This window comes from Nomascus leucogenys, chromosome 10 (genome assembly GCF_006542625.1).
Source record: "Nomascus leucogenys isolate Asia chromosome 10, Asia_NLE_v1, whole genome shotgun sequence".
NCBI classification, from domain to species: domain Eukaryota; kingdom Metazoa; phylum Chordata; class Mammalia; order Primates; family Hylobatidae; genus Nomascus; species Nomascus leucogenys.
The window spans coordinates 87,991,729-88,017,830 of NC_044390.1; the positions used below are offsets into that span (position 1 = coordinate 87,991,729).

Sequence of the window (26,102 nt, forward strand, 5' to 3'; positions counted from 1 at the left end):
GTATTTTTATATTGTTTTGCTTTCAAAAACAGAAATATTACCAGAAATACTCTTTCCATCTTTCATGTTGCCCATCACTGACATAGCCTGGCACTGCCAAAGATGACCCTGTTTCCAGGAGGCTAAAATTTGTATTTTCCTCTTTTAATCACCCAATATTTACAGATTTAAAAATGGCTTAATATAAAATCTTACATTATACCAGTAGACATATATGAAGGTAAGCCATCATCTTACCTTGGGTAGCAACTCTGGTTCGTTTGTTCAACCCATGGGAAATTCTTCTCTAGGGTCTTTTTAAAAAATATGGCCAGTCTTAAGGTTAACCTACAAACTCTTCATTTTCCCTCTGCTAGACTGCTTTATCCCATATTTGTTTATGCCCTTGGTCTCCTGAAGTAGGCTCACTTTTCACCTACTCTACAAGCTCATAAAAATGAGCACAGAGAGGTTTCAAAAATGTCTAAAGGTTTTCACTGCTGGTAATGACAGGGAGGAAGAGGGCCCCTCCTGTATCATCCTCTATTCTACTCTTTGCCCACCCAAAGAAAGAAAGCCTTCATCAGCATTTCAGAAATAGACATAGATTTTACTACAGGAGCTGGGGTTTGGAGATCTGGGGTAAGACTATGATAAATGGAGTAGACAAGGAAGAAAAGGTTATTTCAAGGAAAAAGGGTGGGTAAGTCTGGCCAATAATAGGAAATCAAAGCCCAACAATCTTATTTCACAGTCTCTCCCTATCCTACATTTCAGACTCTACCAGGGCATCAACAGAAATGTGTCGCTCTTCAGGCCCTCCTACTGAGGTGTCTGTTCCCAGAGGCTCTGGGCGGACATGAAAGACAGGAACTACTCTATTCTGAGATAAAGGAATTCTTACTGAAACACAGAAAGAAACTAAATACATGCATCTGAGATATGCCAAAATCAGGTTAGCCAAATGTATTGAAAACAGTCTTGAAGACTTTGTCAACTGATGTATCAGTATAGGCCAGCTGTTCAGATGAAATATTTTATATATTCATTATGAAGACCACTAATTCTTTAACTACATTCCTCCAAGCCTTTACCTTAATAGACAAAGAGTTACCAGAAATGTCTCCCATATACAAGACTAAACTCTAAACCGTAAGAGTTTTAGAACCATGCTGGATTTTAGTAACTGCTCTACAGTCAAACATCTATTTCTAGCTACTTTACCAGCAGTGCTTATAACACATATCCTGCTAAAAATCATGCCAAACTGAGACACAGAGAGTACTGTTCTATAACGTGTTCTATGTGTCAGCCTTCCAGCTATACAATGAAAGCATTCTTGTTCGCCCCAAAACCAAGCAACTACTATTCTAACACTGCACAGACATTGCCTTAGACCAGCACTTCTCAAACTCTGTGGTTGCAGAACAATTTACACTCTTAAAATTGAGGACTCCCAAAGAGCTTTAGTACATGTGGGTTAGTGATATTTACTGTATTAAGTTAAAACTGAGAAAAAGTTAAAATATTAATTTATTTATACATAATAAAACCATTACATGTTAACATAAATAACATTTTTTAAAGGGCAAATATCTATTTTCCAAAACAAAACAGAACAAAAAAATTAAGCAAGACAAGGGACATTCTTTACATGTTTGCAAACCTCTTTAATGTCTAGTTTAAATGGAAGATAGCTGGATTCTCATATTGGCTTCTGCATTCCATTTACTGCCATATGTTGTTTGAACTGAACTCTATGGGGAAAAAAATCCAGCTTTACACAGATGGATAGTTGGAAGAGAAGGAGTACTTAATAGCCTTTTCAGATAACTATCAATATTCTTCTTTGATACTACACTAAAATTCAACAAGTGGTAATTTCTTAAAGGTTTACTGCAATGTGGAATTTGAAACTATCTCAATGGATTTTTTTGGATTTTACTATATTACATTAAAATCCACTGGACTATCCTGAACTTTGTGTGAACCTTTTACCCATGGATGATTTTGTAACATCATGCATTGATAATTTGGAAGATACTGATTTGCTGAGTTATGCCACTCTTCCAGATGTTGTCTCTTTTCATTATACAGTATCTGAAAAATCATATTTGTTAGTATCATTCTTGGGGCTCGTGGTAGCAAATATAAATTTTCAAAAATTCTATTTTCACTTGAAAGCTCAAATTTTATCATCGATAAAAATACTTTTTTTCCCTTTAAGTGACAGGCTCACTTGATTAGTTTTTAAGAAACTATCTGCCAAATATGCCCAACAGTCATTCTTTCAAGTAAAAATGGTATTCCAATTTTAAACAAATCTAGTTCAGTTAGCATCTCAAATGACTGCACAAGTGGTTTCCTCAAGATGACCAATGATACTCTGGTATACAGCAGAAGTGCTTTGTGGAAACTTTCCATTTTATCATTAAAAATTTCCATTTTATCACTTAGTGTACTCAAGGGTTGAAACTTAACAAAAGAAACTTTTACTGCTTCGTCAAGAACATTTTAAGTATAAATGGCATTTCAGAAGATAACCTGTGTGCCTGGTGATGGAGAATACAACGATTACCAGTACCGTCTGGTGTCACTGCCTTGATTCAGGTGAGGACGCACCAGAGGTTTTACCCACCATTGCTTTGCCACCATGAGAAAAAAGGTGCAAAACTGAAAAAGACAAGTAATGTTAGTAGTAGTATGAAAACTGTTTGACCCTATGGACCCCATGACAGGGTCTCAGGAATCTCCCATGGTCCATGAGCCACATTTTGGGAATTGCTGCCTTCTACCTTTACCCATAAGCTCTGGCTATGCAAACTGCCAACACCTTCTCACATGCAATTCTTACAGATCACGAAACACCAAAAGTTGTTAGAATTTTTTTGCTATCCAAAATTTCAAATTTAAAAATTATATGCAAAAAATAACTTGTATTCCATGCTTAAATAAATGTTCATTTTTCCCTTTATGGAAATATGTTGAAATAGGACTTAATTTGTATCTTTATCTAAATTTTTTTTTTTTTTTTTTTGAGACAGAGTCTTGCTCTGTCGCCCAGGCTGGAGTGCAGTGGCATGACCTTGGCTCACTGCAAGCTCCGCCTCCCAGGTTCACGCCATTCTCCTGCCTCAGCCTCCTGAGTAGCTGGGACTACAGGCGCCCGCCACCACGCCTGGCTAATATTTTCTATTTTTTAGTAGAGACAGGGTTTCACCGTGTTAACCAGGATGGTCTCGATCTCCTGACCTCGTGATCTGCCCGCCTCAGCCTCCCAAAGTGCTGGGATTACAGGCGTGAGCCACCGCATCCGGCCTATCTAAAAATATTAGTCTAACATTATAATGTTGGAGACCATTCTTTTCGACATTTCCCCATATTTTAAAGGAAAAAGCCAAATACGTATTGCAAGCTTAGTAACAGAATAGGTATGTTATGAAATAAAAATTTAATACATTAAATTTAACCATTTACGTGCAACGTACAAGGAGTAAATGAAATAGTTACTTAAGGCTGGGCGCAGTGGCTCACGCCTGTAATCCCAACACTTTGGGAGGCTGAGGCAGGAGGATTGCTTGAGCCTAGTAGTTCAAGACCAACCTGAAAAACATAGGGAGACCCCATCTCCACAAAAATATCAAAATATTATCCCTGCATTATCACAAAATATTTCATGGAAAGACATATATGAAATATACTATATGTTAATATTTTATATTTTACCAAGACTAGTACAGTGAAAAAATGATTACTTCCATCAGAGATACAAAATCTGCTGACTGAGCACATTCATATGAAAGAAAGGTATTAGTCTTCAAGGCAGTAAAGATGATCTGGAGTAATTTTGTTTTCAAATACATCTTATTGCCTAGGATAGATAAGAAAGGATTTATTGCCAGGGGCGGGGGGAGGGATTGAAACAGAAAGAAGACCCCACATTAAATGCTTCGATGGCAATATGCTTCAACTTTTTCCTGTGAATTATCCCCTAAGACAGGTCCTCACATCATAGTTTCAAAAGCATGCGCATTTTATCGTGATTTGAGCACACAACCAGCAACACACTGTGGTTCCTGTGTTCAACACTGCAGCCGGAAACAGCCCTGTACTGGCTGTAACAAACCTAAGGCAAGGGAAAAAAATTAGGCAACTGGTTTCCTCAGACAAAGCCAATAGGTACAAGCTGCATAAAGCAGTTTTGCATTTTTATTTGGTCAAGGGACTCATTTACAGAAAAAAAAATTATAATGCAACTTTTGAAGGTATCTTTGTATCATGATCCAAGACTGCTTTAGAACTTGTACAAAATAAATCTCCTTAAAAACTTGCAAAAATCTACGTTAACATGCTGGTCGAAATTACTATTTCATAAGAAAAATGCTACTGGATATCTAAATACCCTCTCAGGATATGTGCTCATAAAACTTAATAAGGCCTAGGTATTTGCCCCAAATAATTGAAAGCAGGGACTCAAACATACTTGTACACCAATTTTCACAATGGCTTGGCTGTGAATAATGGGTTGGGTTGGGTGGAAGTAACCCAAGTGTCTATCGGTGAATGAATGGATAAATAAATTGTGGTACAGCCATCTAATCAAATATTATTCAGCCTTAAAAAAGAAGAAAATTCTGATACATGCTACAACATAAATCAACTTCAAAAACATGATGCTATGTGAAACAAACCAGAAACAAAAAGACAAATATTGTTATGGCTCAACTTATATGACAGACCTACATTAGGCAAATTCATAGAAAGAGAAAGCAGCATAGCGGATACCAGGACTGGAGAGAAAGAGAATGGGGAGTTTTTGTTTGATGCATACAGAGTTTCTGTTTGGGATGATGAAAAAGGTCTGGAAATGGATAGTGGTGACTGTTGCACAAAATGTAAGTGAATGTACTTAATGCCACTGAACTGTACACTTAGAAAAAGTTCAATGGTAAATTTCAAATTGTATGTTATGTATATTTCACAATAACAACTTCTATAAAACTTTAGGAAATTTTTAAAAACTGCTCTTAACCTCTAACAGAACTGGTTTTTACTGTATCAGTTTCATTAAAAGATTATTCCCTGCCATTTAATGCTGATAATAGTTTTAGAAATGATTCTAGAAACGAAGTCTTAAAAGCATCCATACAATTCCAAAATCTAACTTCAAGAAGAAAATTTCCAATGACTTATAAAAATGAATGCTACAGATTGACATGTAGTTATTTCCTGGGAGCTAACCTCTCCTAGTGACAAATTCTGTGGACAAGCAAACAGGAGCCTAAGAGTTTAAATCACAGTTCATCCCTTACTTCTATCAGGACACACTAGAGTTTCTGTCTCGGATAATGAAAAAGTTGAAGAAGGAAAGTCTCTTGAGCCCCAGAGCAAGGAGGGATTAGACAGACTGAATTTCAGTAGCAAATCTCCAATGACCCTGGGGGCACACTTCTACCTGCATATACCACGGTCACCTCAAATTCAACACATCTAAAAATCAAACCAAATCTCTCCATCATCTTGCAGTATCTAATGTGTGTTACAAGCTCCAACTAGAATAAATGCCTCTGGTCACTGTTCTGTCCTATCTTATGTATCACCACATGCATGAGGACTCTGCTAGGTACTGGCACTCCATGATAAAGACTCAGCCCCTACCACCCACCAAGAATTGCCTAACAGGGAGACAAAAAGAAGTAAACAGGTTACCAAATTAAACAGACAGGTGTAGGAACTCAGCACGGAGGCCTATGTGACAGTGCGACCTGCTGGGAGATCACAAAGTAGTCAAGCAGTTCAGCTGGGCTAGAGAGGAGAGCAAGAGTGAGTGATCATGCGTGCAAGAGACAGAAAAAGCAAGAGCTAGAGCATATTCCCACAAAGGTGTCTGTGAGAGATGGAGAGTTTGTGTGTGATGTGTGTGGTGGTGGGGGGGGGGGGGGGGGCGGGGACAGGAAACAAAGGAAGAAAGGCCAGTTCACATAGGGCTACCAAACCTAGGGATCTGCCTGTATTTGCCGTCTTCACTGGAATCTCGTCACGCTGTGCCTTCTATCCCCAGCACTCCATGGAATTTGCTCTCCCCAAGATCATCAACAATCTTGTTGCTACTTAACACTTCAGTCAATATCTTACTTGATATCCCTATTCCCCTTGCAGGATCTGACAACAGTAGCCACTTCCTTTTCTTGAAACAATTTTATCCCAGTTCCCACGACATCCTACATCCTACTGGATTTCTTCCCCGCTCTCTGGCTCTGTACTTTCTCCTTCTCTGCCCATCAGGGCTCTGTCATCAGTTCTCTTTACTTCTTACTCCACACCTCATCTCTGGGTGATACTGTCTACTCTCATGCCTTTGGTTATCATCTATATAGGCTGATGATTCCCTTTTCCAAGTAGTAACAGCAATCTTTTACTGAGTCATGTGCCCAGCACTGTCCTAAGTGCTTCCCATTATGATCCCCATTTTGTACAGATGAAAAAAACAGAAACATAGTGGGGTGAATTAACCTATTTGTTTTACTATGGTCATTGTGTTTTATATAATTCACTCTCACAAATAAAAAAAATTGTTTTTTTTTTTGAGATGGAGTCTCACTCTGTCGCCCGGGCTGGAGTGCAGTGGCGCAATCTCGGCTCACTGCAAGCTCCGCCTCCCGGGTTCAAGCGATTCTCCTGCCTCAGCCTCCCGAGTAGCTGGGACTACAGGTGCCCGCCACCAAGCCCGGCTAATTTTTTGTATTTTTAGTAGAGATGGAGTTTCACCATGTTAGCCAGGATGGTCTCGATCTCCTGACCTCGTGATCTGCCCACCTCGGCCTCCCAAAGTGCTAGGATTACAGGCGTGAGCCACTGCACCCAGCCCACAAAGAAATTTAAAAGAATGGCATGAAGAATTGTTAGGAAGAAGCAAGCTGAAGAACTATGTATCACATAAAACCACTTTTATTAAAAATGGGACTATTTCACATTTCTGTGTTATTTGAGTTTTTAAAATAACGCTAAAGTTTTTTTTTTTTTAATGGAACACAGGATTCTGGTGGAAATGTTAGCAAAAAAGACAAAAAAATGTTAGTGATGTCTGATTTGGCTATATTTTTCACTTATATTAAATACTAAAAGCTTGTGTTCTTCAGTCAGATATAGAATTTAACAAGTAATACTACAGAGTAAGTTCTATAGTAGAATTTAATTTTCAAAGAGCCCAATTTAAATACAATGGTTTTCTTAAACTTTTATTTTTTCTGAGACAGGGTCTCACTCTGTCACCCAGGCTGGAGTGCAGTGGCATGATCACGGCTCACTGCAGCCTTGACCTCCTTGGGCTCAAGTGATCCTCCCAAGCAGCTGGGGCCACAGGCGCATGCTACCACACCGGGCTAATTTTTTTTTGTTTGCAATTTTTGTAGAGATGGGGTTTCGCCATATTGCCCAGGCTGGTCTTGAACTCCTAGGCTCAAGTGATCCTTCAGCATTGGCCTCACAACGTGCTGGGATTACAAGCGTGAACCATGCCTGGCCTTCTTAAACTTTTGACACTGTTTTTCACACAGAAAACAGTAATAAACTTCCATGCCCTATTCACTTGAAAACACAATTTAAAAACACGTAGCTACTGTAACAACATATTTCTAGAAAGCTTAATTGCAGATGGAATGGAACAAATGTTAAAGGGTAAACATGCCCCCACCCCCAGTCCCTTCCTCATAGTGTGCCCTTCCCTATATGACACTACCTTAACTCTACTGGATAGTCATATTTATAACACGAATGGAATCTTAATTACTAACACCTTAAACTCATTTTAAAAAAAGGACAGATCCAAACTTACGTAACGTCAGTTTGATCCAGAACAACGTCCACAAATTTTAATTCATTAAATCCAAAATAATAAAGTTTGACTAAATTAATAATTGAAAAACTATATAATCCAGCCAATTATTTAGTTTGAAAAAACAAGCCTAACACACTAAAAAGGAAATTATGGCAAAAGCAGCCCCAATTCAGTTAACTGAATTTGTTATCAAACAGACCTGATGTATTCAGAGAAAAATTTTTCTGTGAGTTATGAAACCTAAAGAGCATCTGTTTATTGAGCACCTCAAAGAAGTTTGGCTTGGTAGAGAGAAAAGAGAGTGGAGGAGAGAAAACAAATCCCAAAAGAATAAAGGTCATGATCTTAACCCTCTAGTAACAGGGCACAGGTACACAGGAATATTAACAGGAGCAAGTATCGCTTATCTTACGGAAGAGTGGAATTCCAGAGAGACTCACTGCAAGATCAGCTTGTGCTTACAGAGGGATTACATTATGGTGTACTTGAAGTCAAGGTTTGTTAGCAGGATTTTAGCTGCTGGAGTGTTAACGTCACCTGAAAACACTGCTTTCATTCAACTAGTAGAGTAAAAATTATAAGAGTGTATAATAATATTTTTGGAAAATTAATCAGGCAGAAATATTCAGTGTAGATAAATTGGGCAGAAGAGACTAGAATCAAGGAGACCAAGTAAGATTCTTATGATAATCTAAGCACGAGGTGATCAAGTCTAGATTAGTAAGAAGTGGAAAGAGGAGGTGCTATAGTCACAAACTATATTTTGAAAGAAGAACTAATGGGACCTCTCTTTGTCCAGGGTGTCTATCTCTGGTGACACACTCACTGGCCAAAGAGAATGAAAGCAGGGCAAGAGTTAGGCCGGGCGCGGTGGCTCGTGCCTGTAATCCCAGCACTTTGGGAGGCCGAGACAGGCGGATTACCTGAGGTTGGGAGTTTGACACCAGCCTGACCAACATGGAGAAACCCTGTCTCTACAAAAAATACAAAATTAGCCGGGCATGGTGGCGCATGCCTGTAATCCCCACTACTCGGGAGGCTGGGCAGGAGAATTGCTTGAACCTGGGAGGCAGAGGTTGCGGTGAGCTGAGATTGCACCGCTGCACAGCCTGGGCAACAAGAGTGAAACTGTCTCCAGAAAAAAAAAAGAAAGAAACCAGGGCGACAGTCAAAATTTCCATGGGTTATGACAAACTCAAACCTAGACCTACCTGCCTTGCCCTCTAACAGTGCTGGATACCTGACAGGGCACCAAAATCCCAATTTAGGCACTCATGTATGTAGCAGAGACAGTTAGAGGTCACAACTTAAGGCAGAACCCTTGACACGGATCACCTCCACCTGGCCTAAAGCTTACCTAACAGCAAGCCCAAAGAGCACCACCAAACAGCACCAGGGGAAACCTGTTCGGTGTTACACAGCCTAGTAAGTGATAAGAGTCTGCAAAATCGCTCCATGAAGCAGACATTAAGCTGTCTCTGGCCTTAGCAATAACAAGAATATTTAATACCCTTGTTTTTCAGAAGTATATACAAAGGATCAATGACTAAGGTCTTTGACCTTTAGCTTCTCTAAAAAGATTCACATTAAATAATGTCTTGGAGTTTTCACCTAAGTTTATACCTGGAGTCCTGCTGTCCAGGACTCCAGGAGGGGAGAAAACACCAATACAATCTACTGTTTGTAACCAAAATAACAATGAGATGCCCTGGGTGATTTTATTTATGAATTTTCTAATTAATCCTGACAAAATTGAGACATTCATAAAATGAGTGTCAAAATGTAAAAGTCATACACTGGAAAAGGTTTTTATTTGGTAGCTATAAAGGGTGCTGCACTCTGTTCTCCAGTTGGTGATTTCTGCCAACCCTGAGAATGTTTTCAGAGGAAACTTGACTTAGCAGGAGTCAAATTCTTGGTTACAGTTTAAATCACAGTATTTTGAAAGTGTGGGTTTTAAAAATTTTTCCAAACTGTGTTTTCCTCTATATAGGGGGGCCACAAACACCCAAACAAAAGTTATCTGAACTTCTTTATATAATAAACATGAGAAATACCCTTAACAGGGAAGTAATTCTTTAAAAACTATCCAAGAAGCCAGACAAAACTTATCTGAAAGGCCTATGAGACCAAGAAATATAACTGCTGCTGTAATAACAGGAACAACAATAATAATAATAGCTAATACTTTGGGGACTCTTACTACGTTGCTAGACATTGTACAAACTGTTTACATTTTCCTCATTTCATCTTTTCAACATCTCCCTGAGGAACATACTTCCACTATCAGCTCTAGAGATGAGGATACTGAAGCAGAGAGATGAACTAATTTGTCCAAGGTCAAACAGCCGCACAGCTTCAAGGAAGAAGAACTAGCATTCCCACTCAGGTAGCCTGGTTCTAGATCCAGAGGTCATGCTTTAAACCATTTTACAACACTCCCTAGCTCAACCTGGCTTGTGCCCCCCAGCCTCGGCTGGGATCATTAAGTTGTATCATGAATCAAAATGCACCCTCCAAGAGCTAACGGTAAACACAAAATGGACCATTTTCCAGATTGGCGCATAAAAACAAGTCTCAAATAATTTTTTTTTTTTTTTTTTTTTTTTTGAGACAAGTCTCACTCTGTTGCCCAGGCTGGAATGCACTGGTGCCATCTTGGCTCACTGCACCCTCTGCCTCCCGGGTTCAAGTGATTCTCCTGCCTCAGCCTCCCAAGGAGCTGGCACTACAGGTGCACACCACCACACCTAACTAATTTCTGTATTTTTAGTAGAGACGGGGTTTTGCCATGTTGGCCAGGCTGGTCTCCAACTCCTGACCTCAAGTGATCTGCCCGCCTCAGCCTCCCAAAGTGTTGGGATTACAGGCATGAGCCACCACGTCTGGCCTAAGTCTCAAAGAATTTAAAAGGACTGATATTATACAAAACATGCTCTCCAACTACAGTTTAAATTAGAAATTACCCAAAGGAAAATCTGTGAAAATCCCCAAATATGTGGAAATTAAACACACTTCTAAATAACCCATATAACCCATGGGTCAAATAAGAGATCACATGGAAAACTAGAAAATACCTTGAACTGAATGAGGATGAAAACAAAACATTTCAAAATATGTAGAAGGCAGCTAAAGCAATGTTTATAGAGGCAAATCTACAGCATTAAATGATCATATTGGAACATAAAAAAAGGTTCAAAAATCAATGATCTAAGTTTTTGCCTTAAAAAAACTAGAAAAAAAGCAAATTAAACTCAAAGCAAACAGAAGGAAGGAATACAGAGCAGAAATCAATGAGACTGAAAACTACAAAATTCCTTTCTGCAGAAATCAATCAGCTAGTTCTAAAATTTGTATGAAAACAAAGGAAGTAGAATAGCCAGAACAATTTTGGGGAAAAAAAGTTGGAGGATTCACATTAACTGATTTAAAGACTTACTATAAAACTACAGTATTTATAGTGTGAATTGGTGAGGAATACACGTACTGTTCAATGGAACACAGATTCCAGAAATTCACAAATTTGTAACCAATAAATTTCTAACAAAAGTGCCAAGAGGAAAGAAAGTCTTTTTTGTTTGTGTTAGAGATGGAGTCTTGCTCTGTTGCCTAGGCTGGGGTGCGGTGGCGTGATCACAGCTCACTACAGCTTCGAACTCCTGGGCTCAAGAGATGCTCTGCCTCAGCCTCCCGAGTTGCTGGGACTACAGGTGTGTGCCACCACTTCCGGCTAAGTTTTTTATTTTTATTTTTTGTACAGATGGGGTTCTCCCTATGTTGCCCAGGCTGGGCTTGAGCCCCTGGGCTCAAGTGATCCTCCTGCCTCAAGCCTCTCAAAGTTCTGGGATTAGAGGCATGAGTTACTGGGCCCAGACTAGGAATAGTCTTTTCAACAAATAGTGTTTGAACAACTGGATGTAAATACGCAAAACAAACAAAAAGCCTCACGCTGTATGCAAAAACAGATCATAAGCTTAAACGTGAAACTGAAATCCATAAAGCTTCTAGAAGAAAACAGAAAAAGCTTTGTGACATTGGGTTAGGTTAAAAATTTCTTAAAACACAAAACAGATCATAAAAGAAAATTTGATAGGTCAGACCTTATCAAAATAAAAACTGCTCTTTGGCTGGGTATGGTAGCTCACGCGTGTAATCCCAGCACTTTGGGAGGCCACGGCAGGTGGATCAGTTGAGGTAAGGAGTTTGAGACCAGCCTGGCCAACATGGTGAAACACCATCTCTACTAAAAATACAAAAATTAGCCCGGCGTGGTGGCACGTACCTGCAGTCCCAGCTACTCTGGAGGCTGAGGCAGGGGAATCGCTTGGACCTGGGAGGCAGGGGTTGCAGTGAGCTGAGATTGCCCCACTGTACTCCAGCCTGGGTGATAGAGGGAGACTCTGTCTCAAAAAAGAAAAAACAAAACTGCTCTTTGAAAGACACTGATCAAGAAAATGAAAACACAAGACATAGACCAGGAGAAAATTCTGCAAAATACGTATCAAATAAAGAACTAGGGCTGGGTGTGGTGGCTCACGCCTGTAATCCCAGCACTTTGGGATGCCAAGGTGGGCGGATCACCTGTGGTCGGGAGTTCAAGCCAGCCTGGCCACCATGGTAAAACCCTGTCTCTACTAAAAATATAAAAATGAGCCAGCTGTGGTGGCAGGCATCTGTAATCTCAGCTTCTTGGGAGGCTGAGGCAGGAGAATCGCTTGAATGCGGGAGGTGGAGGTCGCAGTGAGCTGAGATCGCACCATTGCACTCCAGGCTGAGTGACAAGAGCAAAAGTCCATCTCAAAAAAAAAAGTAAATTTCACTGGTCACAAACTACACCTTTAAAAATCTGACTTTAGTATCCCAGTTAAAAGACAGTTAAGATGGTAGCTGGTACTGGGGTGAAACTCATGGTAGCTGTGAGAAGTTATCTGGTCTTAGATATATTAATATTTGGAAGATATATCTACAGGATTTCCTGATAGACTGAACACAGAGCATGAGTGAAAAAGAAGCCAAAGATGACTAGTACCAAGCAACTGGGAGAATGAAACACCATCAGCTGAAATGAGAGGACTACAGATGGAATACGGGAGGGGAGAGGAGAGGAGAGTGGGGGGGGGGGAGAGGGGGAGGGGAGGGGGGAAGAGGGGAGGGGGAGGGGGGGAGGGGGAGGAGAGGGGGAGGGGGAAGGGAGGGGGGAGGGGGAAGGGAGGGGGAGGGGGAGGGGAGGGGAGGGGGGAGGGAGGGGGAGGCAGAGGGGAGGGGAAAGGGAAGGGGGAGGGGAGGGGGAAGGGGAGGGGAAAGGGGAGGGGAGGGGGAGGGGGAGGGGGAGAGAGAGAGAGAGAATGTGTGCATGCATATGTTGGGGAGGGCATGGGTGATGAGGAATTCAGTTCTAAGCTTCCAGTCTGGTATAAAACACAGATAATCCCATTACTTATCTCACAGTCTTGTTTTGTTGTTTCATTTTGGGTAAACATCACTGCATTCCTTCATTTCAGTTAGAAGTCCTATCAGGCCAACTTTGTTGTGACCCTAGAAGGAAGCCCAGCCATCACTTAGTTCTGCTTACTGTAGCTTGATGGATGTGACGGTTAATTTTACTATCAATTTGACTGAGCTAAGGGATGCCCAACTACATGGTTATTGGTTATAAATTATTTCTGTTTACTGCCTATTTCTGTGTGTGAGAGTGTTTCTGGAGGGGATCAGCACTGAAGTGGGAACTGAGTTCAGCAGATGATCCTCGCCAGTGTGGGAGGGCATCATCCAATCCACCAAGGGCCTGAACAGAACAAAAAGGTGGAGGAAGGGCAAATTCACTCTCTCTCTCCTTGAGGTGAAACATTCATCTTCTGTCCTTAGACATTCCCACTCTTGATTCCTGGACTTTCAGATCAGGAGTTACACCATCGGCTCTCCTGACTCTCAGGCCTTTGGACTTGGACTCAGTTTCACCACTGGCTTTCCTGGTTCTTTAGCTTGCAGATGGTGGTGCTTCACAGCCTTCATCTCTGCCCGAGCCAATTCCTATATAAATCTCTTCTTATATACACATCATATATACCCTATTGGTTCTGTTTCTCTGGAGAACCCTAATACAATGGGTCCTCCAACACTCACCCCAAACTAAGCATGTTTCCTTTTACAAAAGGTAAAAATGTCCACTCTTCACAGGTCCTTTAATCAGGTCCCATTCAAACTCCTCTAAAATAAATTTCTCCAAAATTTTATTTCTATATTTCACTTTGTATGTTCACTGTTTACGCCACTGTTTATGTGAAGGAGAGGTTAGATACCTTGGGAATTCATGTCTCAGTCACTTGTATCTCTGATACAGCTTTCCCTTCCAACTGTGGAGTTTATCATTTCCACTAATAGGTGTGTGCTTAATAAAAACAAAACATGAATTGCTTCTCTTCTCCCATCTCTTTAAGCCATCTGTTCCCCTGTAGTTCTGTAGTTCCTAATCCTTTTTGCAGACGCTCTCCATTTTCTCCTTTACACTGTCACTTTAATCTGGGAGTTGAGAGAAAGAATCTGATAACTGCCACCCCCTCACCCCACTACCACCAAAAAAGCCACTACGAATTCCCATTGAAAGCCTTTTGTTCTAAAGGGAGAGCCAGTCCTGTTCCTACTGCAGTACTGTCACCTAGAAACCAAAATTCTCAGCTGACATAACATTTCAGGACTAATCTAATTCCTAAGAAACTACTCAGCACAGTTCAAAACATAAAAAACCAGCTGCAGCTCTTGCCTCTTTATCACCAATCTGAAATCTCAAACTGTAAATTCATAATAGCAATTGTATCTGCTTAGTTTTATCGAGCTTTTCCTATGTGTGGGGTACTGTGCTAAATAAGTGCTTTAACTAAATCAGCTCATTTAATACTCAAAATAACCCTGTGACAAAATTTTCATTATTACTACTCATAAAAACAGGACACCTTAGAGATAAGCAAGGAGCAACATTTAGACCATATACCAGAGTATGACATTTAATTAATCCCCCAAGAATTATGAGAGATTGGTTTTGCCTTATATTATTATTTTCTGACTCTAATATTAAAAAAGAAAAAGAAAAATACAGGTGTGCCACCTCTTAAAGAAAATGAGCTATTTGGGGCTGGGCGCGGTGGCTCACACCTGTAATCCCAGCACTTTGGGAGGCCAAGGTGGGTGGATTGCCTGAGGTTGGGAGTTCAAGACCAGCCTGACCAACATGAAGAAACCCTGTCTCTACTAAAAATACAAAAAATTAGCCAGGTGTAGTGGTGCATGCCTGTAATCCCAGCTACTTGGGAGGCTGAGGCAGGAGAATCGCTTGAACCTGAGAGGCGGAGGTTACAGTGAGCTGAGATCATGCCATTGCACTCCAGCCTGGGGAATAAGAACGAAATTCCGTCTCAAAAAAAAAAAAAAAAGCTATTTGGAAATGAAAGTGAAATTCTTTTTATTTTACTTGGAAATCCTTATATCCAAGGAAGAAACCCAAGGTTGCCCTCACAGCAGGTCCAAAGCTCACTATACCATATAGGAGGCCTGTTTCCATACTGTAGTTTAGTATTAGAGATTTGAGTTGCACAGGAAGACTCTTTAAAAAACAGCCAGTGTGTTAGACAAATGTTTTACCGAGCACTTCCAAAGTATAAGAGACTATTTTAGGCACCACATCAGCATTATGGGGATCTGGTGATAACTCACTGCTTCTGGGTCAAGATTACAATCTAAGTAATAAGATGTGCATAAAATAACTTTAAATGCACTACAAAGAGATCTAAATTTCAATAAAGGAACATAAGCGCTATAGGAGTTCAGAGGAAGAAGAGATTGCTTCCATTGGAGAAGGTCAAATTAGCCCCTTCTGAAGAGGTAAAATTCGAATTATTCTTGAAGAATAAGTAGGATCTGAAAATGTGAGATCCATTAGGGAGAATAAGATTCGAAAGCAAAGGGTACAATAAAGAACGATGGCATAATGACAAAGAAGTGTGGGGCATGTGTTAAGTACTTGGAGCTTACTTGTAGCATGGGTACCAGAAAGGGAATAGAGGAAAACAGGGTTGGCCAGAGGTTAAATGTGACTGTGGCAGGCCTTAAAAAGGAGACAGCCTCGATAGGAAACTAATATAATATTCTGGGAAGAATGTCTGAATCAAGGCAGATACCAGGAACATTTTAACAAATAGGATGGAGAGCATTTGGGAATGACTTAGTATGAGGAGGAAGAGACATGTAGGAATGAAGCTGGGTAAATGAGAGAATGGTAGTAGGTTAATAAAAACATGAAACAAGCCAGGCGCAGTGGCTCATGCCTATAATTCCAGCCCTCTGGGAAGCTGAAGTGGATTACTTGAGGCCAAGAATTGGAGACCAGCCTGGGGCAACATAGTGAGACTCCATCTCTCCAAAAAAAAAAAAAAGGAAAAAGAGAAAGGAGGAAAAACAGATGCATACAAGTAGGGAGAAAAAAGGAGAGTTGTTGAGTTTTAAAGTGTGTGTGTGTGTGTGTGTGTGTGTGTTGAGTTTCAAGTGACAGAGGAATATTTAAGTGGTGAGATCCATTTTTAATTTATATAACTGAAGTGGGCTGTAAATGTGGGGCTACAGCTGAAAACTGAGATCTCATCTTGACATATACACATGAAGCTGACTGTGAGTCTGCACAGTACTGAACTTTGAGAATAAGCATGCATACAGGGTGACACACTTTCACATGTGCTCTACTTTAATCCTTATGAAGCAACCTTGTGAGAGAAATATTATGATGTCCTGAAATTATAGTATTTGGCCTGTAAGTTCTTCCTAGCCAACGAGTTCACAGTTAGAACCAGTTTTATGTTAACCACATCTGCTGAATACAGAAAAAAGGAAACCACCACAGATGGAATTTTAAGTCTTCAGTTTTTAACAGAGAACCGAGATAGAATGAGAATCTTTCAGTTCATTTTTACTCCTTGTAGCTGCCTGACCCTTCAACACAATCATGTGCTAACCAGTTCCAAGCCAACTATGCCCCTGGTTAACAAGTGGGCAATAGAGTGGTGAAATGTGATCAGTGGTCCATGAAGTCTTTTTGGTTGTCTCCAACAGGGGTTGGAGTGGGCTCTGAGTAGGGGTGGTTGGTGGGGACTCTGCCCTCTGAAGTACACTTTGAGAGACTGCCCAGAAGAGAGACAGGCCATAAACAGCTTCCCTGTAAACACCTTCATATTCGGGAGGTAGGAAGCAGAGGAGAACCATGGATGTTGCCAACCAAGGAGATGTTAGAAATCTTTGCTAAAACAAAGGAAGGCATTTCCTCTCCCCTGTTGTGATACTCCTTCTGCAATCTTACACTCATTCTCCTTTTCTTTCATAGTGAACAGAGATCAGCTGTGCTATTTTCACCATTAGTATGAAAACCAGTAAATGAAAGTCCTATACTACTCTAGTTTAACCAGAGCTAAAAATAACCTTTTGTGCTTCCCTTTCTGTACTCATTTCATTAACAATAATAAGACAAGTGTTCATAACTGTGTGCACATAGTAGGTAAAATGTGCCAAAACTATACAATAATTAATCTTTCAAATCATCACATGGAATCTGATACATCTTATAAAAACTAACCCTCCAACTAATAACTGAAACATACATTTCTGAACTATTAATACTTTAGAGATGGAAGAAAAACAGTACAAATCTATTTTATAGGGGTGAAAAATGAGGTTCAGGCAGCTTAGTTTGTTGTAACATTCTTGCCTCATTTTGAAACTCTTCTATGTTAATCACCTTGGTATTATATTACCTCTCTGCATACATCTTATTTGTCCTGTTAGACCACAGTCTCCTGAAAAACAGGGACCCTGTTCCAACTTCCTTTTAATGATGTCTAACAATATGCTCCACAGATCGACAGTGCATACTAAATGTCTGTAAAATCAGTTATCACTCAGAAAGGAAGGCAGAAGGAAGCTCTTAGCCAAATAACATAATTCTAAACTCAGAGTGAAAAATTCATTTTATTTTTGAAACCACACCTACCCTTAACCATCCTCATGATTTATGAAATACTCTCTAAGCATGTAGCCCTTGCTAAACAATAGTTCTTTCGTTATCTCTCCTTCAAGAAATCTAGGCAAGCTTATTCGTTAGTCATAGATGTTATACATACAGTTACAGATGATCGAGAATTCTGACAATGAAGTCTAAGATCTATCCTCTGACCCACTGTGCTGTCACTCTTACAACAAAACGAAGGAAGTTTAACATTTTATAGTCAGAAAAATCTTGAGAAAATGTTTTACTGGTTTCATTTCCTTGATTGAAAAACTCTTCTCCCTCTTAAAAGATCTCTTCTTTGTTGATAGTATCTTGAAAAACAATATCCTTACGCCTTGATGTAAAAAGCTTAATGTAAAGACAGAAATCTGTGTGGTCTCTCCAAGTCAGTATTACAGAATTCTGGCACTACATATACAAGCCCCTGCTATTTTAGGATCACAAGAAACAGCTAGCCTGGGAAAATGAGAGAAAGGTGAACCATTCCTAACATCTTAACAGCCACTTCAAGCAACCACTTGTTCTGCAAATACCACAGACCCCTTGAGAATCCTTAGATTTGGTTGATAACTTAAATTCTCGCAACTTCCCTTGCAACAGAACTGTTCTATCGGAAATTGGCATTAGCAACAGAAAACTATGTAACCATGTCACATTCTCCTTTGTACTTTTTATGGAATTCAAATGAATTCACATTTCAAAATTGAAGTAAGGTAGCATTTACAACAAATCCAAGCAGATCCATGTGCCAGCCATCATTTCTGTAACTTTGGAGTGTGCACCACATTGTCTGTAAAGCTGGCCACCAAGAATGCCTCTCATCTCTGCATACATCTGCTACTCTTCCCACCAAGAAGGGGAGTCTATATCCCCTCCCCTTGAATCTGGGCTATCCTTGCAACTTTCTCCAACCAAAAGACTGCTACAGAAAGCAGGCTGTGCCAGTTTTAGGCCTAGATTGAAAAGAGATCTAGCAGGCTCCACTTTTGCTTTATTGGCACCTGAAGCTGGCATGCAAGGAAGTCCAGGCTCTCCTGTTGGAAAGAGGCCACACAGAGAAGAAGTCCAGCAGAAGACAACTACATGAGAGAGGTTGTGGGGAGGGGCACTTAGACACCTCAACCAAAAGCCAGTACCAAGGCTCTAAGCATGTGAATGAGACCATCCTGAATCCTTCAGTGCTGGTAGAGTCCGGCAGACACTACACGGGTCAAAGACAAACCATCCCAACTGAGCCCTGCTCAAATGCAGATCCGAAGAATCATGAGCAAATATAACATTTCTGGAAGGACGAAACTTTAAAATGGTAAACAGATTAGTGGCTGCCAGGGGTTAGGGACTGGAGTGGGAATGGAGGGTTAGTACCGGGAAGGTGTGGGATATGCTTACAAAAGGGCAACCCAAGGGATACTTTCAGTGTTAGTTCCATTTACTATCTTGACTATAGTGGTGCATACAGAAACACAGGCAGGTGATAAAACTGTACACGCCTTAACATGCACACGTGCGTGTGCACACGTGCATATACGAGCGCAAGTAACCAGGGGTATCTGAATAAGATAAATGGGTTGTATCAATGCCAATATCCTGGTTGTGTTGTTAAGAGTTTTACAAAATGCTGCCCGTTGGGAGAAACCAGGCAAAGAGCACATGAGATCTCTCTGCATTTTTTTTTTATAACTGCATGTGAATCTATAATTATGTCAATAAAAATTTCAAAATGGTGACATTAAGCTACTAGGTTTTGTGGTAGTCTGTTTTACAGCAATAGATAATAGATAACTGATACAGGGAAGTAGTATTTTAATGTAACTTGTTAGCTCAGATTTATAAGACTAACTGGCTGTATATCTGATGTTAATAAGTACTAGCTATATTATTAATATGGTTTTATTTTTGCCTAGTTTATCTGCATTTGACCAAACAGTTCTCAATCACAAGCAATAATTGTCCCTTCAACTGGCTAGAGAGAAATGTGAAGAGACAAAAGGCAGATATGAAAAAGGTTAATATTGTCAAAGAGGTACCTTCCTCACATTTTAACAACACTAAAATTGGAGCGCATTTTATAACTGGCAGCATTTTTTTATTGGTGTTACAAAAATAATGTTAAATCAATAGTCTTCAATTAGCTGAAATACATGATATTAAAATCTTAGTTCTTCCTGAATCCAAATTGGTATTTAGCTGCATCTGAAGGCATTACAGATTTCTGAATTTTCTATAATGCTTTTTTAGCACTGTATTTGTACTTACTCTTTACATCATACAACCACCTTCCATTTATTATCAGAAGGGAATGCAATTCCTGTAAGTCAGTAGATAACTTCAACTACCACAATTTACTAGGCAATTAAAAATACCCACCTAAAAAGGAAAAATAAAAAACTACAATATGGCAGAGACTGCAAACTTCCTTCCAACATTTATTCTCTCCCTCCTTGGTAAAATAATCCTGATTTTTAAAATAATGCATTTCCAACCTTTCCTGCAGCTGTTACATATATACACACACACATGACTGGTGCCTAAATTCTGACAATATCAAAATGGTATAGTCTCTACTATCCAGGTGTGTTGGTGGGTGCCTGTAATCCCAGCTACTGGGAGGCTGAGGCAGGAGAGTCACTTGAACCCAGGAGGCGGAGGTTGCAGTGAGCCAAGATCACACCACTGCACTCCAGCCTGGGCGACTGAGCAAGACTTCGTCTCAAAAAATAAAAATAAATAAAACTCAGACACAGAGATTATAAACACAGCCCACACTTACTACTTAAAACAAAGGAACTGTCTTAAACAAAGCTATAAAATGCTTTACCAAAACAAGGAAGAATAAAAGGACATAGACATATAAAGGATCCCTACAAAAGGCTAGAAAAAGAATTGGTCTCCCGAAAGATGGGCTATCTGAATTCGGTAGGTTATCAGATACAGGCTCGAGTGCAGTGAATGCGTATTTATTTTTTCCTTATCAGCTCTACAGGAGAGGTGTGACTCTGTAGTAGACCCTTGTTGGATACTTCTCCAACATACTTTCTTCCTTCCTCTCCTAGGAGAACCCTGATTTGGACTGTACTCACTCCCAGCTCCAGCTTATCCCAAACTGCGACCAAAAACAAGCACACAGCCAAGGCAGATCAATCAGGGCCAAGAAGATTTGATTCGGGGACTTCCGTTTAAGCCTCCTGGGAACGCTGTCCTAGTCGGTGTGGAAGATCAACTCTTGGCTGAAGCCAGATTTACCTGGATTTTTCAGTTACTCTATTGGAAAAATTTCTTTATCACTTAAGCCATTTGAGCTCTCTGTTCTGTTATTTGTGTCCAAACATTCAACAGATAAAATTTTTAGAGTAATCAAGGACCATTATGTGAAGTCAGAATTAGAGGTATTACCAAGGTACCTATTGGTATCTATAATAGTTACTACACCAAGAGAGTGGTCAGACTCAAAAAACCTCATGAGCTTTCCTGAACTCATCTTAAATTTAAGTCTTTTTCTTTAAATAACCAAAGGTGGGAAATAGCATACTAAAATTCCTAACTCTGCAGCTAAATGATTTTTTCAGTATGTATGTACATGTGACAACACATTCTTTCACTGGACTAGTCAACAACTATATTAAGAAACAATAAGATACAGACTGTAAAACAGTGCAGTCACTTTGGAAAACAGTTCAGCTCCTCAAATTGTTAAACAGAGTTACCATATGACCCAGCAATCCCACTCCTAGGTATACAGTCAAGAGAACTGAAAACACATGTACACATATACAAAAAAAAAATGAACGCAAATGTTCAAAGCAGCAGTACTCATGATAACCCAAAGGCAGAAATAACCCAAAGGTCCACCACTGAGAAATAAACAAATTGTGCTATATCCATGCAATGGAATATTTTGGGCCATAAAAAGGAGTAAAATATGGCCTAGCGTGGTGGCTCATGCCTGTAAACCAGACACTTTGGGAGGCCGAGGCGGGTGGATCACGAGGTCAGGAGTTCAAGACTAGCCTGGCCAAGATGGTGGAACCCCGTCTCTACTAAAAATACAAAAATTATCCGGGCTTGGTGGCAGCACCTGTAATCCCAGCTACTCGGGAGGCTGAAGCAGGAGAACTGCTTGAACCCGGGGGGGGTGGAGGTTGCAGTGAGCTGAGATTGCACCACTGTACTCCAGCCTGAGTGAGAGTGAGACTCTGTCTCAAAAAAAAAAAGCAGTAAAATACTAATACTTGCTTGACATGGATGAACCCTAAAAACATGAAAGCTAAGTAAAAGACGTGAGTCACAAAAGGCCATATATACTGGATGATTCCATTTATATGAAATGTCCAGGATAGGCAAGTAGATTAATAGTTACTTAGGGCTGGGGTGGGAAAATAGGGGAATGGAAAATGAATGTTCATGTGTACGGGTTTCTCTTTGACGGAGATAAAAATTAGTGATGATGATTGCACAACTAAAAACCAGAATTGTGGCCAGATGCAGTGGCAGCATTTTGGGAGCCCAAGGCAGGTGGATCACTTGAGCTCAGGAGTTCAAGACCAGCATGGGCAATATGGAAAAACCCCATCTCTACAAAAAATACAAAAATAGCTGGGTGTGGTGTGCACGCCTGTAGTCCCAAGCTACTTGGGGGGCTGAGGCGGAAGGATGGCTTGAGCCTGGGAGGCAGAGGTTGCAGTGAGGCGAGATTGTGCCACTACACCCCAGTCTGGACAACAGAGTGAGACCCGGTCTGAAAAAATAAAATAAAAATAAAAACATCACTTGAACCCAGGGAGTTGCAGTGAGCCAAGATTGTGCCACTGCACTCCAGCTTGGGCAACAGAGTGAGACTCCATTTCATTCATTCATTCATTCATTCATTCATTCATTCATAAATAACCATAGAATTCTATATTATGAAGGGATGAATTTTACGGTCCATGAAAAACTTACTAAAAAAAGAAACAGGCTGGGCACAGTGGCTCATTCCTATAAGCCCAGCACTTTGGGAAGCTGAGACAGGTGGATCACCTGAGGTCAGGAGTTCGAGACCAGCCTGACCAACATGGAGAAACCCTGTCTCTACCAAAAATACAAAATTAGCCAGGTGTGGTGGTGCATGCCTGTAACCCCAGCTACTCCGGAGGCTGAGGCAGGAGAATTGCTTGAACTCGGGAGGCGGAGGCTGCAGTGAGCCATGGTCATGGCACTCAACTCCAGCCTGGGCAACAAGAGCGAAACTCCATCTCAAAAAAAAAAAAAAAAAAAAAGAAACAATGAGATATACAATGCTTTGAACTATTAAAATCTTTATTATTCATCAGTTTTCTTTGCTAATATACTTTTAAGTTAAAAAATAGTTTATATATATATATATGCACAAAACATCTGGATTGTCTCCCCATCCCAACTCAGTTTTTCATTATAGAGTCCTGAAACCTTCATGTTATGGAAGTATGATAAACAAAAGGCCAAGTTATAATTATTTTTTGTAAAAGGGTGGAAAGAGAAATTGCCTGAGTTTGTTCATTCATCTGAATTACGTTAAATTACTTGACTATGTAAGTCAGAAGTTCTGGAATATGAAACAAAATGTATTAATTGGGCAAGTCCCAGTCTGTGCTTTATACAATTAGCCCAATGTTACAAAAACAAGTATCCCTTGTTATCCAAATCTATTCAGTTTCTGAGTTTGGAAAGTGAAAGGTCAAACACAGAGTGGTAACTGAATTTCCTTTGGTCAGAGAGGCTCAATATCTGACAAGCTAGCAATTACTTCTTTCTTCAAAGCAAAATAAGCATCAATATAACATAGCTTTCTGCTTTTACCACTAATCAATAGCCCGAGTCACAGGATTATTGGCTTGTATATTTAAAAGTGTGCACCTGTACTATTAGGCATTTAAGGCAAAATTTGACACTAAATAAACTATTACATCTAAAACTTCCATCATGCCCCAATATTTCTTGATATCTGGAATAGTAAATTTGAGGATCTGCAGGCTGAATTATTTTAGATCACCCATACAGACTGTGTACAGTATTCCAGATAGAAAATAAATGGTTTAAAATTGTGATGGCAAGAAGGGCTCAAAATTTGAAATTGTGGCCCAGAATCACGCATAGAAAGTTGGCATTTTTTAGGTAGATAAGAAGAGGGAACACAGTTATAAACATCCCCTGAAGGTGTACTTGATTCATAAAAGTAGTAATGGCAACAAGCACCACAAAGTTAAAGACATCTACAGACAATCATTAGAAACTTGTTCCTCGACCTAAGATAATGGCAGAATATTACACTATACACTGAAGAGGCTACAGATAATGGAGGAGAAGAGTTTACTCATAGGTTATAAAATGTTCCCCCAAAAAAAATGATCCTGAAGAAATCATTTTTCAATAATAGTAGAAAAGGAAAAATTAGTCCATTTGGGCTGCTATAACAAAATACCTTAGACTGGGTAATTATAAACAACAGAAATGTGTTTCTTCCAGCTCTAGAGACAGGGAAGTCCAAGATCCAGGTGCCAGTAGATTCTGTGTCTGGTGAGGACTCACTCTGCTTCATCGATGGCAGCTTCTCGATGTGTCTTCACGAGGTGGAATGGGCTAACAAGCACTTTTGGGCCTCTTTTATAAGGGTACTAATCCCATTAACGAGGGCTGTGCCCTCATCACTTAATCACTTACCAAAAGGCCCCCATCTCTTACACCACCACACTGGAGATTAGGTTTCAACATATGAATTGGGTGGGTGGAGGGAGGCGAAACATTCAGACCACAGCACACAGTATTGAAAACAGAGGCCTTAACAAACATTCATGGTTAATAGAAAAAAACGCCATTTTTAAAATGCAGAAGGACCTGCTGATTAGTGACTTAGAAACTGGAGGAGGCAGTACACATACAAAACAACTTCAACTATGCATTTTGCACTATTTCTAGGTTGAAATATATTAAATTACAGCCTCAAACTAGTAGACTCAGTTACTTAGCATATCCCCAGGAGTGCAGCTACAAGAGGACCTCTGTGCCTATGCTTCATTCAACAGTGTTCACAGTGAACGGATCACAGTTCCCCTACATGTCTGGGTTCACAGGTAGGAGGTATACATATACAAGTTATAACATAGAGTGACATTTCTATAGATTCACATTAGATAAAAAGTACATGTTTGCTATCCCCATTCTGTCTTAGAAAACACAATTACCTGTTACATCTATTCTTGATACAATCTTTTGTGATTTAAGACTTGCCTATAATCACCGTCTCCTTCACTTCTATTCTCTCCTTGACCCATTCATATCTACTCTACTGAGAATGTGCTTGGTCAAGATTATGAGTGACCCTCAAAGCCAATATTCCTGCTGTTATTCAACTTAACCTCTCTGTAGCATCTGACAGTCCCTCCTTCTTGAAATTTTCAGCTTTTGGTTTCTCCGACACCACCATCTACTGGTTTCCTCCCACCTCACTGGCTGTTCCTGCTCAGTCACATCTGCCAGATCCTTTCTCTTAGAGTTCCCAGGGCACCAGGTGTCCTCCTCTTCCCAGTGTACACAATTTCCCTAGTGATCTTAGAAAGTCCAATGGTTTCAAAACATTTGTTCTCAGGCTAGGTGGGGTGGCTCATGCCTGTAATTCCAGCACTTTGGGTGGCTAGGGTGGGTGGATCGCTTGAGGTCAGGAGTTCAAGACCAGCCTGGCCAACATGGTGAAACCCCGTCCCATCTCTACCAAACATACAAAAATTAGCCAGGCATGGTGGCGCGTGCCTATAACCCCAGCTACCTGGGAGGCTGAAGCAGGAGAATCGCTTGAACCCGGGAGGCGGAGGTTGCAGTGAGCCAGGGTCGTGCCACTGCACTACAGTCTGGGCAACAGAGCGAGATTCCTCCCAAAAATAAATAAAATAAAATAAAACAAAGCAAAACAAAACAAAACATTTGTTCTCTGCTGCTTAATCATAAACCTACACCTGTAGCCCTGGCTTCTTCCTGGAGTGCCAGTCATATATTTGATTGCAAATTTGATATCTCCAATTGGCTCTCTAATAGGTATCTTAAACTTAAAATGGACAAAATAGAACTCTTGATTTTTCTCAAAACCCTGCTTTCCCCCCAGTTTTCACTGTTTCAGTAAAGGCACCATCCACCTTAGCATTAATGGCAAAATCTACAGCACAAGTAAATGAACCATACCTCCAAAACATAGCCCAAACCCTTCCACTTCTCTTTTTCCGTTATTAGCACGCT

The 26,102-nt window shown here is 40.2% G+C and overlaps 1 protein-coding gene across 1 annotated transcript in view; it reads right to left on the reverse strand.

Annotated features, from left to right (window-relative positions):
- Positions 1 to 26,102, reverse strand: part of SPPL3 (signal peptide peptidase like 3) — a 141,970-nt gene that overhangs the window by 54,536 nt on the left and 61,332 nt on the right. The window lies entirely within an intron of this gene.